The sequence below is a fragment of the Pan paniscus genome, chromosome 13 (assembly GCF_029289425.2).
Source record: "Pan paniscus chromosome 13, NHGRI_mPanPan1-v2.0_pri, whole genome shotgun sequence".
NCBI classification, from domain to species: domain Eukaryota; kingdom Metazoa; phylum Chordata; class Mammalia; order Primates; family Hominidae; genus Pan; species Pan paniscus.
The window spans coordinates 124,225,412-124,245,323 of NC_073262.2; the positions used below are offsets into that span (position 1 = coordinate 124,225,412).

Here is a 19,912-nt window from a genome sequence, read left to right on the forward strand (position 1 = left end):
GCCAAGTAATTTGCCCAAGGTTGCACAGATAGTAAATTATACAGCCCTGATTCGAACCTAGAGCCATCTGGCTCCAAAGCTTTGTTTTCATAAGCATGTTTTTTTCTGGCTTTGTGTACTCAGATAACTTTTTAAATAAGACTTTTCTTCTCTACTTGTATGACCAACACTTTCGTCTGCCCAAGTCATCTCTTATCAATCCATTGCAGCCTTTTCTTGCTAAGTCTCAGCTTCCAGCCACACACAGACACTGGAAACTTACTTGAGCTAAAACTCATTAACTTGCCTCTTATAAATGTGCTAATTGTAAAGTTTTCTTTCCTTATGATAATGTGTCATTGAGCCTTTCCTTCTATTTTTTTTTTTTTTTTGAGACCAAGTTTCACTCTTGTTGCCCAGGCTGGAGTGCAGTGGCATGATCTTGGCTCCCCGCAACCTCGGCCTCCCAGTTTCCAGCAATTCTCCTGCCTCAGCCTCCCAAGTAGCTGGGATTACAGGCACCAGCCAACAAGCCTGACTAATTTCGTATTTTTAGTAGAGACCAGCATGTTCCCCATGTTGGTAAGGCTGGTCTCAAACTCATGAGCTCAGATGATCCACCCGCCTGGGCCTCCCAAAGTGCTGGGATTATAGACGTGAGCCACTGCACCCGGCCTACCTTTCCTTCTATTTTATTTGGCTATAATAGATTAGGAAGGAGAATTCATCTTTCTTTGAGTCTTGAATGTCCTCACTCACGAAGCATACGTGTGTGTTGCTATCATGAAAGGATCAGGCAGCAAAAGGGAGCCACTGGCCAGGATTTACTAGAACCCAGAAGCTACTTAGGCTGGAAAAGCTACCTGGCACAATGATTCAGGAAGTTTCTCTTCTCTTTTGTGTCTGGCTTCCGTTGCTCAGCACTCCACTTTTGAGATTCATCTATGTTGTTTTGTGTGGCTGTGTCGTTTCTATACAGTATTCCATTGTATGAACATTGCACAATCTATTCATCTACTCTATTACTGGTGGACATTTGGATGTTTTCAGTTAGGGTCAGTATGAATAATGCTGTTTAAAACATTCTAGTGTATGCCTTTCAGGAAATATAGGCATACATTTGCTTAGGTGTCACAACTGGTAGGGCAGACGATCTGCATATAATCAGCTCTTGGCAGTAGACAGTGCCAAAGAGTTTTCAAACATGATTATACAATTTACCTTCCCACCAGCAACAAGTGTAGGAAAACTCCAATCACTTCACATTTGTGACAACACTTGGTGTTGTCAGTGGTTTTGATTTTAGCCATGCTGGGGGTTTGGGGGTTGTATTGTGGTCATGTGATAACCAATGAGATTGTGTACCTTTTCCTATGTTTCAGTTTCATGTAGACATTTTGTGTGTGTGAAGGGCCTTTTTAAGTATCTTGCCCATTTTTCTATTTGATCATCTGACTTTCCCTTTATTTGTAAAAAAGCATTGATTTTAAGTGATAAATCAGTGCATTGATAAATGATATATATAGGAAATGTTTCACGCTTTTTCTTTTTTTTCCTGTCCAGATTCTTATCTATTTTTTTTTTATTTCACAGCACTCGAGTATTAGTTAAGAAACAATCTAGTCTGCTATAATAAGAAACTCACAATGCAATGACTTAAATAAGGAAGAAATTCATGTCATTCTCATGTAACAATCTAAGGAGCCCTGGATATCAAGAAGCTCAGCTATGCTGGGACTGAGGCTCCTTCCTTCTCAATATCTGAAATTCTGAAGGCAATGCTCTTGTCCTAAAGGTAGGTCATCACCATTTCTGCATTCAGACTCGGGGGTAAGAGGAAAGAAGGGAGGGGCATGCTTTTTTTGTTCATGGATATGACTTGAAATTTGTACACTTCTGCTCACTTGCCAGTAGCTAAATCCTAGTCTTACTGCTGAGCCTCTATTAGTGAGGTTCAGGGAAACAGCAAGGGGAGCAAGGACTGGGTTGAAGAGGGAGGCTGGGAAATATGCTGTTAATTTGGTGCCCATTTTACTTAGCTAAGTCTTCTGTTACAGTGGAAGAAAGGAAGAAAAAATTGCCGATGGATTACACTCCACACCCCAATTGTCAGATTTCTACACCCTGAATTTATTTCCCCCCACCACTTATTTATTTATTTGTTTTGAGATGAGGGTCTCACTCTGTCACCCAGGCTGGTGTGCAGCGACTGTAGCCTCAAACTCCTGGGCTTAAGCAACCCTCCCACCTCAGTCTTCCAAGTAGCTGGGATTACAGGCGTGCACAGCCACGCCTGACTAAACTCTGAATTTAGAGATTAGAAAGATTTCTCAAGTAGGTACCTCCCATGTATTTCTGTTAGATTACAAAACTGGTGTCTGAAAAATATTTGAAACCCCTTCTATGTAGCAATCTCCAACAGGGAAGGCATTTCAAAAGTTTCTTTTTCTCTAATGAATTAAGAGGTTGCAAAAGATTTTCACATGAAAACAAAGGCAGGTATAGTTAAATTGCCAATGAGGGTCATCTTATTTATACACCAGTGACAAGGTTTAGGGATATTGTGTTTTTTTTTAGAGCTTCTGTAACAAATATCACATACTATGTGGCCTAGACCACAGAAATTTATATTCTCACAATTCTGGAGGTGTCAGGAAGGTTGGTTTCTTCAGAGGTCTCTCTCCCTGATTTCTAAGTGGTTGCTTTCTCCCTGTAAACTTCACATGGTCTTCCCTCTTTGTGTGCCTGTGTCATATAAGAACACGAGACATATTGGATTATGACCCACTCTAGTGACCTCCTTTTAACTTAATTACCACTTTAATGACCCTATCTTCAAATACAGTCACATTATGAGGTACTGGGGATTAGGATTTCAGCACATGAATTTAGGGCAAGGGAGGAGGACATAATTCAGACGTAGAAGGCAGATTAGTTGACTGTACTGGTGTAAGTTTCTACACAAATGAGCCTTGAATGAAGAAAAACGAAGTTTGGTGAGAAATTTCAGCATAGCAGTTTTCACCTGGGACATTTATTCTTGACAACTTTGAGAGTTTCCCACAGTTGTGACGGTTTTTCCTTCCCTTGTGAAGTTGAGGTGTGACTGTAAGGGATTATTCTCCCTTCCCCCACTCCCACCTATTCATGAAGGGTGTTTCTATGTATGGTACTGCATGTTCCACTCTCCAAGCACAACACGTTCCTGTGGGGAAGTACACCGCCAGTGCCAAGGTCAATACCAGGAAGATGCATGCCCTTTGCTGCAGGCCTGTGAGTGAGAGCAGAGGTTTTTTTTTTTTTTTTTTTCTTTTTTTGAGATGCCAGTCAGCCTGCTCCGTGTTGGTTGTCAGCTTGAAGCTGCTGGTGGGGTTTCCTACGGCTAGACAAAGAAGATCCTGGGCTTGGAATTAGGGCTTTTTATGCTGTGAATATAGAAACCAGGATAGGAACTCTGGAGTGAGGAGTGTCCTATGAGGGCACGTTGAGGCACTGGGACCAGCACAGGGAAACAGCAAGAGAGCAGGCAATGGGATGAGGAGAAGCTGCAGTACTGGGGAGGGAGGGCTGGGATGGAGGGACGGGCTCATGGAAACAGGACAGGCTGTGGCCCTCCCTGGCCTTTGTCATCTGGACTCACCTCTCCAGCCATCACTGACAAATTGATAAGGAGGGTATTTGGTCAGTGGAGGGGATATAAGAACCGGGAAAGAAAGAAGGAAAGAGAATTGTGAGGTCTGCAGCAGCTGGAGGAAAAGGAGCTGCTATTGTAGCAGGGAAAACTGTTGAGTTTCTGTAGCCATGCGGCAGGGGCTGCGACCCCAGCTATACCTGAGTGGAGGTTTTAGTCCCACCCTGGCCATAGTACACTCACAGAATCTCTTAATTGTTTATACTTTTGTGTTTTGTTCTGTTTTTCACCAGGAACCATGGTAATATGGCTATTTTTTTCTCCAATTGAAAAATAAATACCTGAATCATAAATAACAGGTGAATTAGTTGAATTACGTTGCAATTTATTTAGAAATTATGAGATAAGAAGCTGTTTCTGGAAATTCTACATCTTATGTTTAAATCTGGAAAAGTACATACTTTCATTTGGTATAAAAATAAAAAGTTACAAAATTGGATGATAAGTTTCCCTGTGAATATTTGGTGCATACTGGATGTTACAAAAAAAGACCGTGAAATCACAGAGATATAAAAGTCTTTGAGTTCCTTCTGTGCACACACCTTTCTTCGAATCTGCATCTCTCTGTATACTTATTGCATATGTTGTCAAAACAGGTCCTGTGCACCTGGACCACACCCCTACTAGAGCCATCACCTGTGTTTGGTAATGACATAGTTCTAGAAAAATAACTAAGCCATGGCCATATTTCTCTCTTGTTTCCTCATTTCCACTGTGTGTCAACATCTCTGCACTGAACACTAACTGGGAGAAAAACATCATGCTAGCTACTGTGAGGTTTTACTTGGTCTGAAGAAATGCTCTTTTGCCCTTCAGCAATTTAGGAACTAAGTGGGGTGACAGTCATCCTAACTTCCAGCCCATATGTCAGGAGAGAGGACTGTCATATGGCTATATAATGATGATCACTCTGAAGAGGTTCTCTCCTTGGTAATCACAGAGCGCTGTGACTTGTTCAGACTCTACATATATTAGATTTGCTGTCTGGAAGATCTGTGCCATCTGGGGCCTAGTGGACACAGGCCAAGAGGACCACCCGTAGTTCAGCTCCTGTGGTTTTTCAGGCAGCTGGACAGCAATGCCGCACGGGCTTCAGGAGTCCATTGTAACAAGGGTCTTAATGCAGATGAAGTTTGAGATGGGAGAAGACTTTCTATTTAATTAGAAAAGACATCAGAGGGAAGGTGAGATGAAGCAGGTAGAACAGGAGGCACAATAGGAGTGGGTGGGGAAGAAGCACCCTTTTATAAACTAGCCTTTATTTGTGCATATTTACAATGTGGAGTCATGAGAAAAAGAAAGTGAGTGATGGTGAGTCTGTTTCTTGCTCATATGTTTTGGAACTCATTCATGCTGGAAATACTCATGGAGTGCTTGATGTGTATCAGTCAGGGACTGACATCCTGGGAAGACAACAATTAAGAAAACAAATTTCCAGCTTTTGTGCAGTTTATATGCTAATGGAGAGAGCTATAATGCAAGAAAAATACATGGGTATGGCATATATTATCTTAGAAGGTGATGTGCTATGGGAAAAGAATAAAGTAAGTTTAAGAGGATGGAGGGTTATGAGGAAGTGCGACATTTGAGCAGAGGCTTGAAAGAAACAAGTGCCATAGGCCGTGGGTATCATGAGGCAGAAGAAACAGGAAGTGCAAAGGCTCTGAGGCAGCAGAAGGAGGGCAGTGAGAGAGGAGGCCAGCAGGCCTGGAGCACAGGTCAGGCTGTCTCGAACTCCTGAGCTCAGATGATCCGCCTGCCTGGGCCTCCCAAAGTGCTGGGATTATAGGAGACTGGAGACGCAGAGGAGAGAAGGGCAGAGAGGAAATGGGAGCCAGACCGTGTAGGGCCTTTGGGGCCCTAGTGAGAGCTTTGGCTTTTACTCTTAGTTAAGAGAGCAGGTGGGGCATGGTGGCTCACTCCTGTAATCCCAGCACTTTGGGAGGCTGAAGCAGGTATATCGCCTGAGGTCAGGAGTTCAAGACCAGCCTGGCCGACGTGGTGAAACCTCGTCTCTACTAAAAATACAAAAATTAGCCAGGCATGTTGGCAGGCACCTGTAATCCCAGCTACTCAGGAGGCTGAGGCAGGAGAATCACTTGAACCTGGGAAGCGGAGATTGCAGTGAGCCGAGATTGTGCCATTGCACTCCAGCCTGGGTGACAAGAGTGGGACGTCGTCTCAAAAAAAAAAAAAAAAAAAAAAAAAAAAAGGCAGCCACTGGGGCATTATGCAAGGTGGAATACACTCAGATATTTCAATATTTCACGAGCTTGTGTTTCAGACCTGATGTTGTACTGAGTACTGAGGATATAGTGGTGACTGTGGAAGCAGCCTTTGCCCTCAAGGAATTTATTTTACTGGAGGATTTATTTTACTGGACCACCTAAGGAAGGGATGTATCAGATTGGGAGCAGGCATAGCAGAGAAAGGACACAGTTGGCCATTAGGTCTAAGATGTGAGCAGTACTTGGTCAAATGCTTTGACTGGTACCAGGAAGGCAACCCAAGACTCATCCTCAGTGACCCACCCCAACTCTACAGCCTCACCTCTGCAAAACACCATTCCTCAGGGTGGATTTCCCACTCTCGGAAGTCTGAAGTGTGGACAGGTGCATTTGATATGCCTGTCTCCTGAAATAAAATTAAATGCTTGGCCGGGTGCTGTGGCTGATGCCTGTAATCACAGCACTTTGGGAGGCCGAGGCAGGCAGATCACCTGAGGTCAGGAGTTTGAGACCAGCCTGGCCAACATGATGAAACCCCGTCTCTACTAAAAATACAAAAATTAGCTGGGCGTAGTGGCAGGTGCCTGTAATCCCAGCTACTCGGGAGGCTGAGACAGGAGAATCGTTTGAACCTGGGAAGTGGAGGTTGCAGTGAGCCGAGATTGTGTCATTGCACTCTAGCCTGGACAAAAAGAGAGAGACTCAGTCTCAAAAAATTAAAATAATAATAATTAAAAAAAAAAACACCTAATGCTTTTGGAGGAGGGGAGTGTGGCCTCAGTCTTATCAGGCACCACACCACAGGAAAGGAGTCCGAAGCCTCCCTGCCAGTATGTTTTGAAGTGGAAAAGGGAGGAGCTCCTGAAATGACTAAATGTTTGAGGTGGGAATGGGGGGAGGGAAAAGGTGGAGGATGTGCCTGAGAATCGTAGGGTTGGTGACACCAAAGGTAAACCCAGCCTGAGGGACAGCGCGGCAGGACATGGACTATGTGAACAAATGGAGCTCATCCAGTTAAACAGATGTAAAGGAGGTCAGCCAGGTAGTGAAAAAAGCTATGGACATAATTGGCAGAGAAATGAGGGAATCTAGGCAATATGTCAAAGTGAAAGCATTACTGATTGGTAATAAACTGAATTAAAAATGTGAAGACAGGGTCTCTTATTTTTTATAGTGTTTTCTTCTCTTTCTTTTTTTCTTTTTCTTTTTGAGATGGAGTCTCACTCTGTCACCCAGGCTGGAGTGCAGTGGCACGATCTCGGCTCACTGCAACCTCTGCCTCTCTGGTTCAAGCTATTCTCCTGCCTCAGCCTCCCAAGTAGCTAGGACTATAGGCGCCTGCCACCTTGCCCGGCTAATTTTTGTATTTTTAGTAGAGACGGGGTTTCACCATATTGGCCAGGCTGGTCTCGAACTCCTGACATTGTGATCTGCCCCCTCAGCCTCCCAAAGTGCTGGGATTATAGGCGTGAGCCACCACACCCAGCCTGTTAATAGTGTTTTCTGAGTATCTGAATAACTGAACACATCAGCAAGTTTATTTCTTCAGGGATGCTCCAAAGTCTCAGTTTTTCTTTAGGTTTTATTTTTTTTTCTTTTTTCCATTTCTTTTTTTTTTTTTTTTTTTCTCTTGAGGCAAGGTTTTGCTCTGTCACCCAGGCTGATGTGCAGTGGCATGATCACGGCCCACTACAACCTCAAACTCGTGGACTCAGTTGATCCTCCTGCCTCAGCCTCCTGAGTAGCTGGGACTACAGGGCACACCATCACCACTCAGCTAATTATTTAACTTTTTGTAGAGACAGGATTTTGCTATGTTGCCAGGCTGGTCTCAAACTCCTGGCCTCAAGTCACCCTTGATCCTCTTGCCTCAGCCTCCCAAAGCGCTAGGATTACAGGTGTGAGCCACCTTGCCCAGCCTCCTGTAGGTTTTGATTCTCTTTGGAATGTTCTTTTAGGAAGAATCCATTATCTTAAGTCAGTATTAGGTTCTTGAACATTTGACTAGTTTTTGTGTCCCCTCCCCTTCAAAAAAAGAGCAAAGGAAATTGCATCTTATTTCTGCTTTTTTAAGGGAGAAAATATCTAAATATTTTATGTTTTATACCAGGGATTTGCAAACATTTTCTGTAAACATCTCTAAAATAAACATTTTAGGCTATGCAGGCCATACATTCCCTGCTGCATCCACTCAGGTCTGCTGCTATAGCATGAAAACAGCCATAGGCAGTGTGTAAAGGAATGAATGTGTCTGTGTTCCAGTAAAACTTTATTTGTAAAAACAGGCAGTGGGCCAGATTTGGCCCTTGAGCCAGAGTTGGCCAATTTCACTGTTACATTATCATCTTCAAAATATGCCTTCGTTGAAGATTATTTTACTTGTGACTATTTTTTTGTTGAGTTGATGTAATTCATTATCATTCCTATTGTATATCACGTTTTACACCAAAATCTTGTGGTTTTAACAGCAGTGGTTTTAAAAGGTTAAAGCTTTCCACATTTTTACTTTTTTTTTTCCCCAAATTTCAGTCTTTTGTGGACATTTAGAACGGATCCAAACAGTGTTAAAGCTTTTAATTGTCCACTTTCTTTTCACTGGAGGAAATAACATTTATAATTTCTTGTGTCATTTTAATTCTACACCAGCTATGTCATCAGTAGTTTTCTATTGCAAACGTAATAAAAAAGTAAAAATTAATTTTCTATCCTTTGACTCAAAGTGTCCCAATGCCTCGATATGGTGCTAAAGTAAAACTGTAAAGTTAATGGAATATTATAATCTGCAAGATGCTCTTTTGTTGAAGAAGGAAAATTGGCTCATATTCCATGGTATGAAAGGTTTATAGCAACAGGACCAACTAAATCAGCAATTAACAGTAAAAACACCAGATAAAAATGGATCGATCCCATCTTCTTTTACTGAGAGAACAGAAATCCCTATTAGAATACTCAAAGGTTCTTTTCTGTCTCATTTTTAATGCTTAGGCAAACAGATACCCTGGCTTCCAAATCTTGCATTAGGAAAAAAAAAAGTAGCAGTATTAAAAAAGAGCAACATTTACTCTTCGCCTGTACAGGAGTGATTAAAATGTTGACGGCGTACTGGCATTCCCGAGCTTTGTGGCAGCTGCCATTGCCGTGGCACCTAGCCGTAGAGCCAGGGCAGGCTTTATTAGTAAACTGCTCGCTGGGCCACGGACACTCTGCCTCCAATTCGCACTAGCATCTGTTGCTGTATTTTAAACCTTCATCCCACAAACTTTGACGAAGGCAAAGATTCCATACCATATGCATTTGCTCCTTCAATAGAGCAGGTCGGTTTTCTAGGACCACAACCTACGCTTTTATTTCTGGAAATTAACGCTGCATTTCGCCCCTGATTTTGTTAGTAGCAAAAAGATTTTCACTTTTTTTTGTACAATCTACGTTTAGAAAATGGAAATTATGTTGAGTTAGATTTTCTTTTTTGGCAGGAGGGAGAATGAAGGCTTCTAACAAGCCTCACCAAATAGGACAGGCAGCACGCATCTTTTAGGCATTTTCAAACTTGTTCCAACTTGTGGGGACGGCGACCACCACGTCATTCTCTGATGACAACAGCTTCAAATGTGGCCGTACCAATGCTACCAAGACATCCATTTAAAAAGAAAAGCATGTAAAATCCAGATTTGAAATTCAATAAGGAATCCAAAGAAAAGTCTAGCTTTCAGGCCATCTCCTAGCTAAATGAATAAATGAATAGGCAAACTATTGCATAAAAAAAAAATCTAGAGGGTAACTAAAGGAAGCCTTGCTCACTACTGTCTGAAAATAGCCTCGTCTGGAAAGGTATGCTTTTAGACTAAGAAAGCAGAAAAAACTAATTAGACAAGAAGCAACCGTGAACAAACATGTTAGCAGAATCAATAACTGGAACTGATCAGCTATTTCTTTAATTGTGCCAGCTGGACGTCCGTGATATGCTTAGCAGAGCATAATTACCAGCTTCCATCCCATAGCAAATATCTTTTCTTTTTTCTTCCTTTTACATAAATAGCTGGGCATATGCCATTTAATAATAATGGTAATCATAATAATATTTTTTAAAATGTAAAAAGTAGTGGAAAATGAGATATCTCATGTAAGATGATATTTTATGAATAATTATAAGGAGGCCAAGTAAGTATGCCAATTGTGCTAATAAGAATGTGAGCTATCAAGGAAATGTAACTAATTTCTTAATTTAAAGGCCATTGTGTGCTCTGTGTGCAAAGCTGCATTATTAAAAGTAGGGGCCATTTGTTTTGCTGTTTTAGTATGGGTTGTGTAGCTTGTTCCCATTTGTACAGCTATGATTGATCTGGGCCCAAAGCACTTTGCCTACTGCAACTTGAAGGACCACGCAACACAGTTGTCTGGTACCATTAGGAGGAATTAAGATGGACTTTTTGAGTTGTGTAAGTAAAAGGAATAGAGAAGAGAAAGGTTTCACTAGTTAATTCAACGGAAAAAAAAATCCTAACCCAATTGATTTGTATACTTTTCTTCCCCCAAGTGACAGCAAAACAAAGGTTTGTAAGCATGTAATAGACTGGAAAGACCAGTGTTTAAAAGGCCAAGTTTAGCTGTGTGTCATCAAAGGAAGCTTATCGTTTCTGACATATTGCTGTGGGAAACTGGCCTCTTTAGGGCAGTTGTCACCTGGAAAAGTGACATGTTAAAGGAAATATGTACATAGGGAGTGAAGGGCAAACCAGAAAATACTGGAAGATTCTGATAAAAGTGAGGATTTACTAATGCTAATTCAAAACTTACCTAAGATGTTTTTTCCAGAAGGAAAATATTTCTTCAATTTGTTTGGTATGACAAACATTATTATTATGGGGAAGCAGTCATAATAATAAATGTTTTGACACATTTGCTCCTAGATATAGAAAAAACGTATGGAAGATGGAGTAAAATAAATTTTCAAGTGACAATGGTCTGCTTTTATTTTTCTGAGTTCATTGTTCCACATTAAATTAGAAAGATGATTGTTTTACTCAGCAGGCATAATTCATCGCAGCTGAAAAGACTGTAACTACATTGGGGTTGTTGACGCCTGGGTTCTACCAGCCCTGGAGAACAGTTTCTGTTTCTTCTGTGATGTTCAGAAAAGACAATCCCTGCACTAATTCTCTTCATTACCAGCAACTCAGTTCCACTTCGTCGAATTTGGTTCGGTTTAGTGCAATTCACCCAACCTTTATTGTGCAATTACAAAGCACCAGTCTATCGTAAGGCACCAGTCCTTAGAGAAGCCCATCACCTTCCAGTCCCAGAGGGAACTGTATATTTCCTTTTATTCAGGCTGTCTGAAGGCAGTCAAACCAAGCTACTTGGCAGTGCAGTGACTCATGCCTGTAATCCTAAAACACTGGGCGGCCAACGCAGGTGCATCATCTGAGGTCAGGAGTTCAAGACCAGTCTGGCCAACATGGCAAAACCCCATCTCTACTAAAAATACAAAACATTAGCTGGGCGTGGTGGTACACCCCTGCAGTCCCAGCTACTCAGAAGGCTGAGGCAGAAGAATCTCTTGAACACAGGAGGCGGAGGTCGCAGTGAGCCGAGATCGTGCCACTGCACTCCAGCCTGGGCAACAGAGCAAGACTGTCACAAAACAAAACAAAACAAAACAAAACAAAACAAAACACAAGGAAGAAGTAAATTGCTGCCTCTAAGAGATTTCTACCCTTAAGTTGCCAGATAGTTCTGTTTGAATGAGGATGGAAGGAGAGCCTGTTTCTCCCATCGGTAATTTGCTTTCTGACTTTGGCTAGGTCATTTGACCTCTCTGGAGCCTTACGAGTTTCATCTATAAAATGGGGAATGCAGTATTTATTTGCCTCTTTTGTAGGGGGGAAATTAAAAAATTACAGAATAATACTAAAAATAAGACACCTAAGTTCTCAATATCCAGAATTTACAGAAGTTTATATTTTATAATATTTGTTTCTAATAGTGTTCGTTAACACGTTTTTCAAACCTAATGAATGAGTCGTGTGTGTAAACAACAGCTATAAAATGGGAGAACAGCTATTGTTGGTTATTAGGTGCCTTCAGGTTGAAAGTAAGAAATATCTCAGGTTATCAGTTGCTGATACTTTATCCTAAAACACAGGAAGTGAGAAGTTTAGCCACCACACAACCCCTCTGGGTCCCCAGGCTCAGGTCTCTTCATGGAGAAATGGCCTTTGTAATCAAATCATGCAGATGTTGCATAGTTAATTTCATTAGTCTATAGGGTGAAGCATAGAAAGAAGTATGGGGTCCAGAGAAGCATGTAAACATTTGCTGTACAGCACAGAATTTTAGAAAAGAAACGCCTGCCTGTATCCAGTCTTTTGCAGGGCAAGGGGAGTATTAACTGAAGTTCAGATTTAATCTTCTCAGGGATGATGTATTATTTAATACTTTAATAACCCATGCCCTCCTTTCCTGATTTTATTCTTGTCCCCATAACACTTACCACTTTTTAGCTTTTTATTGTGTATTTTTAAAAATCTCTGTCTGCCTATAGAATATTAGCTCGCATTGGCCATTACCTATTCCTATAAATTAGCCGGAGTGTGAGGACGAAGGACAAGCTGATTCTAATAATAACAACGCCCCTTCACAAAATCAGGACTGGCCAATATCACCAGCACATGGCACCTAGACTAGGTAGAACACGGTTTTCTCCTTTTCTTCCTTTATACAGTACCTTTTAAAAGTAAAATTTAATTTATTAGCAAAATGGTTAATTGTAAATCGTTTTTCCCCATTGTTTTGTGGTAAAATACACACAACATAAAACTTACCATCTTCACTGTACAGTTCAGTGGTATTAAGTACATTAGTATTGTTGTACACCCATCACTACCATCCATCTCTAGAATGCTTTTCATCTTGCAAAACTAAAACTCTGTACCCATTAAACAATAACTCCCCATTCCCTCCTCCCACCAGCATCTAGCAAACACCACTTTACTTTCTCTCTATAATTTGTGCTACTCTAAGTACTTCATATAAATGGAATCATACAGTATTTGTGTTTTTGTGACTAGCTTATTTCATTTAATAAAATGACTTTAAGGTTCATCTATGTTGTGGCATGTGTCAGGATTTCCTCCCTATTCTCTGGCTTGTTTGTCTCAGCTCCAATCTTTGTTATTTCCTTCCTTCTGCTAGCTTTGTGCTTATTCTTATTTTTGGAGTTCCTTAAGTTGTAAAGTTAGGTTTTTAATTGGAGATATATCCTGGTTTTTAATATATGCATTTGTAGCTACAAATTTCTCCCTTAGTACTAATTTCACTACATCCCATACGTTTTGGTATATTGTGTTTGTTTCCATTCATCTGTAAGTATTTTCTAATTTCCTGTGATTTCTTCTTTGGTCATTGGTTATTTACAAGTTGTTTAATACCCATAAATTTGTGAATTTTCCATTTTGATTTCCAATTTTATCCTGTTGTGGTAAGAGAAGATATTTTATATTATACCTATTTTTTTAAGTTGATTGAGGCTTAACATACGGTCTATCCTGGAAAATGTCCCAAGTATTCTTGAGATGAATGTGTATGCTATTGTTATTGGGTAGAGTTCTATTAGGTTTAATTTGTTTATTGTGTTGTTTCAGTCATCCACTTCATAACTTATCTTCTGTCTGTTTTATTAATTATTGTTATTATTATTTTTTGAGACAGAGTTTTGGTCTGTCATCCAGGTTGGTGTGCAGTGGTGTGATCTCAGCTCACTGCAACCTTCACCTCCTGGGTTAAGGCAATTTCCCTGCCTCAGCCCCCCAAATAGCTAGGACTACAGGTGCCTGCCACCATGCTCGGCTAATTTTTGTCTTTCTAACAGAGACGAGATTTCACCATATTGGCCAGGCTGGTCTCAAACTCCTAACCTCAGGTGATCTGACCACCTTGGCCTCCCAAAGTGCTGGGTTTACAGGCGTGAACCACTGTGCCTGGCTGGTTGTTCTATTTATTATTAAGAAAGGTATTGAGATCTCCAATCATTATTGTAGAACTTTCAATTTCTCTCTTCAGTTCTGTCAATTTTTGTTTCATATATTTTGATAGTTTGTTATCAAATGTGTAATGTTTATAACTATTATGTTTTCTTGCTGTATTAAATTCTTTATTAATATTTAATGTCCTTTTAATTCAAACTATATATTGTCTGATATTAGTATAATCAACCTACTCTCTTTTAGTAACTGTTTGCATGGAACTCTTTTTTTCATCCTTTCACTTTCTTTTTTTTAAAAAAAAATTGTTATATTTTTAAGTTGAATAAAATTATGTCTGATATACATATACATAGTGAAATGCTTACTATAGTCATGCAAATTAACATGTCCATCATCTCACATAGTTACACATTTTGTGTGTGTGTGGTAAGAGTACCTAAAATTTAGTCTTTTAGCAAAACTCCCAAGTACAATAAAATACTATTAAGTATACTCTGAATGTTACACATTAGATCTCTAAATTTGTTCATTCTACATATTTGATAATTTGTATCCTTTGACCTACATCTCTCCATTCTTCCCACAATTCCCACACCTCACCTGGGGTAACCACTGTTTTATTCTCTATCTCTGTGTATTTGACACTTTTTTTTCTTTTGGATTCCTTATATAAGCGAGATCATGCAGAAGTTTTCTTTCTGTGTCTGGCTTATTTCACTTAACATAATGTCCTCCAGATTCATCCATGTTGTGACAAACAAGAGCTCCCTCTTTTTATAAAGCTGAATAATATATAAATTGTGTGTATATATATATGTATATACACACATATACACATATGCTATAGTTTCTTTATCCATTTATTTGTCAACTGACAGTTTGGGGCTTCGGTTGTTTCCATATCTTGGTCACTTTGAATACTGCTGCAATCAACATGGTAGTTCAGATACCTTTATGAGGTGGTGATTTTATTTCCTTTGTATATAATATATTCAGAAGAGGAATTACCAGGTCATATGGTAGTTCTATTTTGAATTTCCTTACATTCTTTCATTTTCAATCTGTTTGTGTCTTTAGATCTAAAGCAAGTCTCTTGTAGAAAGCATACATCTGGATCATGTTTTTGTTTTCCATATGCCTGAGAAATTTTGTCTCTCACTTCCTGCATTACTGTTTGCTTTTGTGTTTAATTTTTAAATAGTGAAACATTTTAATTATCTTCATATTTCCTTTTGTGTATATTCTATACCTATTTTCTTTGTGGTTACCATGGGGATTACATTTAACATCCTAGAATTATAGCACTCTAAGTTGATTTTTTACCATATTAACTTTAATAACACACAAAACTGCTCCTTTACAGCCCCATCCACATCCCTTTTAGTTGTTGATGTCACAAAATTATATCGTTATACATTAAAGTTTATATACATTAATGTAAACATCCACATTTAGGTTAAAGTATAGTGTAAATAAATATGATGCATGCATAAAATTAAGATACATTAATATATCACATTAAAGATATTAAAGTTTATGTCCAACAACATAAACTAACAATTTTTCTTTTTGAGACCCTCATCCAGGCTGGAGTACCGTGGCATGATCATGGCTCACTGCAGCCTCAACCTCCTGGGCTCAAGCAATCCTCTCACCTCAGCCTCCAAAGCAGTTGGGACGACAGGTGCACACTACTACACCTGGCTAACTTTAAAAAAAAATTATGTAGCGATGGGGGGGTTCTCACTATGTAGCCCACACTGGCCTCTAACTCCTGGCATGAAGTAATCCTCCCACCTTGGCCTCCCAAAGTGCTGAAATTACAGGCATGAGCTACCATACCCAGGCAACTAATAATTTGTTAACGCATTAGTCACTTACATAGAAAACAAAATGTAGAATTACAAACCTGAATTACAATAATGCTAACTTATATAATTGCTTTCCAGATTTTGCCTTTGGCTGGAATTGACCCAAATTAACTGCAATTTACCTTCTAAGCCTTTCCCAGTATTGCTGTCTGAGTAGAGAAAAGGATTTCTGGTGCTCTCTACTCTGTTATATTCCCAGAATTCTCTGGCTTCTTATATTTAAAAAGAACATTATTAATTACAGAGAAACTGAAGTTCTCCTTAACCACCATCCATGATTCCTTTTCTCTCCCTGCAGTAGTGGATGTTCTCCCAGCCTATCCTTTGTATTTTTCCATACAAATATATGGAATCATGAACAGCATGTAGTATTGCTTTTTGTGGTTAAAGTACACACAGTGCTGGCTGTGGTGGCTCATGCCTATAATCCCAGTACTTTGGGAGGCAGAGGCAGGTGAATCACCTGAGGTCAGGAGTTCAAGACCAGCCTGGCCAACATGACGAAACCCCTTCTCTACTAAAAATACAAAAACTTAGCCAAGTGTGGTGGCATCTGCCTGTAGTCAGTCCCAGCTACTCAGGAGGCTGAGGCAGGAGAATCGCTTGAAACAGGGAGGTGGACGTTGCAGTGAGCCAAAATCACGCCACTGCACTCCAGCCTGGGCAACACAGTGAGATCTCCTGAAAAAAAAAAAAAAAACAACACACACACACACACTCACACACACACAAACGCTTTAGCTATTAACACAGACATATTTTGCAACTTTTTCACTTAACAATTTATATGATTCTGTTGTACTTTATACATGTTATACATGACATGTAATATATGCATACTTTATTCCTTTTAGCATTTAATTTTGTGCATGCATCACATTTATTTACACTATATATTAACCTAAATTTGAATATTTATATGGTTTTTAATTTTTCATCCTTGAAAACAATTCTCCCTATAAAAATACTCAAGTCATCTTACCTGTATAAGAGTTTTTCTAAGAATGACATATCTAGAAGATTTGCTGGACTGGATTGTAGAGCTTATTGCTGTTTGTGATCCTGTATTCAAGTTAACTGTTCTCTTGGTATTTGTTTAATACCCTGCACATATCTTTGATTTAAACCCTTAGTACGTGTGGCTCAGTCACTTCTTGGCTGAGGTGAGAACATGCCTGTGGAAGACAAGTCTGTGGCTTGGTGAGCCTGTGTGACCAGCTGTCTCTGATCTGTGCAGGGTATTAATGTATCAGAACTGAGTGCTCTGGGAATTCTCTAGAGGCTGGCAAGGGCTCCTGAACCAGTTGTAGTTCCTGTCTTGTCAGTCCAAACCATAAGACTCAGCTTTTTTTCTTACCTGTGTTTTCCTGCCAGAACACCCTGGGCTGTTACTTGCCTTGAGTTGGAAACAGTTTGCATTTACACCTGTAAATTTATTCATCCTTCTAATTTATGTAAGGTTTTTTTTTTTGGTATGCAATTCTTGATTCTTTAAGAGGTGACAACAAATTTTGGTTTTCTACTGTTATGTGAGAACATTAGGCCCAAGCAACAAGTCATTGCGTAAGAAAACGTAGAGTGCTACTGCTGTTTAAAAAAAAAAGGTGCTGGGTTGGAGGATACTGCATTTTTTTTATTATTATTGGAGACAGAGTCTTGTTCTGTTGCCCAGGCTGGAGTGCAGTGCTGTGATCTCAGCTCACTGCAACCTCTGCCACCTGGGTTGAAACCATTCTTCTGCCTCAGCCCCCCAAGTAGCTGGGATTACAGGCACGCACCATCATGCCCAGCTAATTTTTGTATTTTTAGTAGAGATGGGGTTTAACCATGTTGGCCAGGCTGGTCTTGAACTCCTTACCTCAGGTGATCCTCCTGCCTCAGCCTCCCAAAGTATTGGGATTACAGGCGTGAGCCACCATGCGTGGCCACATTTTCAATTTAACAAGATTTTGCCAAATTTCTCTTCAAAGTGGCTGTACCAATTTACATTTCTAGAGCAGCTTGTGAATATTTCTTTTTCCCCACATTCCTACTATAACTTAAAATGTCATACTTCTTTATTTTTACTAACTTGACAAATAAAAAAAATTTTATTACTTATTCAATTCAAATTTTCTTAATTGTATTTGTCTAACTAAGCCAATAGGATTATCTCTCAGAACCTTGAATTTTGAGTGGAGTTTTAAAAGCGCAAGGGAAAACAAAAGTTCCTCTAAGAACAGCACCTTGATAAGACTGTGGCATTGCCGACAAGAGCAGAGGCTTTGAGGGCAGCATTGCCACGCAGAACTGCCTACATAATGGAAATGGTCTCTATCTGTGCTTTCCACTATGGTAAAGCACAAGCCAGACATGGCTATTGAACACTTGAACAGCGACCAATGTACCAATGTGACTAAGGAACTAAATGTTTCTATTTAATTTAATTTTAATTAATGTAAATGTAAACTTAAATAGTCACATGCAGCTCATGGCTACCATATTAGATAGCACAGCTCTAGGCTAGCCATTCAAATCCCAGCTCTGCTATTTGATATTTGACCCGGGGCAAGTTACTTAATCTCTCCATTCCTCTGTTCCATTTCCCGTAAACTAGTTGTTTTTTTGTTTTTGTTTTTGTTTTTTTTCTCAAAATAATTTATGAGTTCAGATGAAATAGAGTGCTAGAGTGGTACCTGGCATATAGTAAATACTGTACAAATGTTTGTTCTTGTTCCCTAGTGGGAGTGAATATTTTCATGTTTATTTGGCTTTTAGATTTCTTCTGTGATTCCTTGCCTGTAACCTTTGCCCATTTCACTATCTGGTCATTTGTCTTTATCTGTGATTCAGTCCAAATAAAATTAATTTTAAGGAACTATCTGATAAAGACTTTAAAGTATATTTAAGATACTCAAAGACAGAGAAAATGACGTCCACTAAAAGTTCAGAATAAAGACATTTTAAATTAAAAATTTCTAGTATGCCTCTAATAAAAGTTCAGAAAGAAGAAAATGTACAAATATAAGAAATAAGAATTTTCCAGAATTTTAAAAAGAAACAAATCTCAGCACAAAAGTATACTTTGAATATTTAATTAGGAAAAATAAAGATAAAGCCACATCTACAAACATGGTAGTAAAACTGAAGAACAAGGAACAAAACCCCAATCTACAAATCTCCTATTGGTTTTTGCTTCCTACATCTTGCACTGGCTTTATTTTTTTCCTCGAAGAATTAACTTAGTAATCTATAGGTTTATAGATTTAGCCTTTGTATATTAAAAATTCTTACTCCTTTTCTCTCTATTTTTCTTTCTCTTTCTCCCTTGAATTACAGTCTAGCAGGATATTAAATTCTAAGTTGGTCATTTTTTTAACGTCAGCACTCTACAGGTATGAATTCATTGTCTCCTGGCCTCTATTATGGCTCATGAGAAGTCCTTTGCCAATATAATTGCCATTCATTTAAGGTAAAGTACACAACAGTTATAATTAATTTAAAATGTTATTTTAAATGTCTCATTCACAATGGTAACAAAAACTACAAGCTACAAACCACAAAACACAAAGATGTTTAAGACCTTTGTAGAGAAAATTATAAAACATTTACAGGAAGACCTGTATAACCTCACAGATGGTCCGTGTTCATGGATATGTAGAACCATACATGTCTTTGGATGTGTATGGTAATAATATACATTCTTTGTAAATTCCATTCAATTCTAATACATATTCCAACATTTTTAACAGATATGGCAACCTCATCTTAGGTTTTTAACAGAACGTGGCAGGCTCATCTTAGGTTTATCATGAAATCACCAAAGGCCGAAAATAAGACAATTCTGAAGAAAATTAGTAAGGGAGTGAGAGCTTGTTCTATGTGGTAAAACATATATGGCAAAGCATATAATATAAGTGAGTGTGGTATCAGTAAAGGTATAGACTGAGAAACTCAGAACAGAATAGGAGACTTATGTTAATTTTATTGTCTGCTTTTCTTAGCTTTAGTTTTTTTCTTGTTTGAAAGTTTGCTTTGCACATTCATTTTGAGAGACGTTTCTGATCATGTTTTGTTTTTCTCTTTCTTTGCCTCTAGCAGCTTTGGAATTTTGAGTTTCCCCCACCAAGGCCTTTTGCTTCCAATTTAGAACCAGGTCCTAAAATGCAACTTTAGAATACC

General features: G+C 39.2%; 1 long non-coding RNA gene across 2 annotated transcripts in view; it reads left to right on the forward strand.

Moving 5' to 3' along the window:
* The window catches only part of LOC117979472 (uncharacterized), a 138,565-nt gene continuing 118,653 nt past the window's right edge, over positions 1-19,912 (forward strand). For both annotated transcript variants that reach the window (XR_008624598.2, XR_010109416.1), the window contains exon 1: positions 1-1,774. This is a non-coding gene — a long non-coding RNA (uncharacterized LOC117979472). The remainder of the gene's footprint in view (positions 1,775-19,912) is intronic.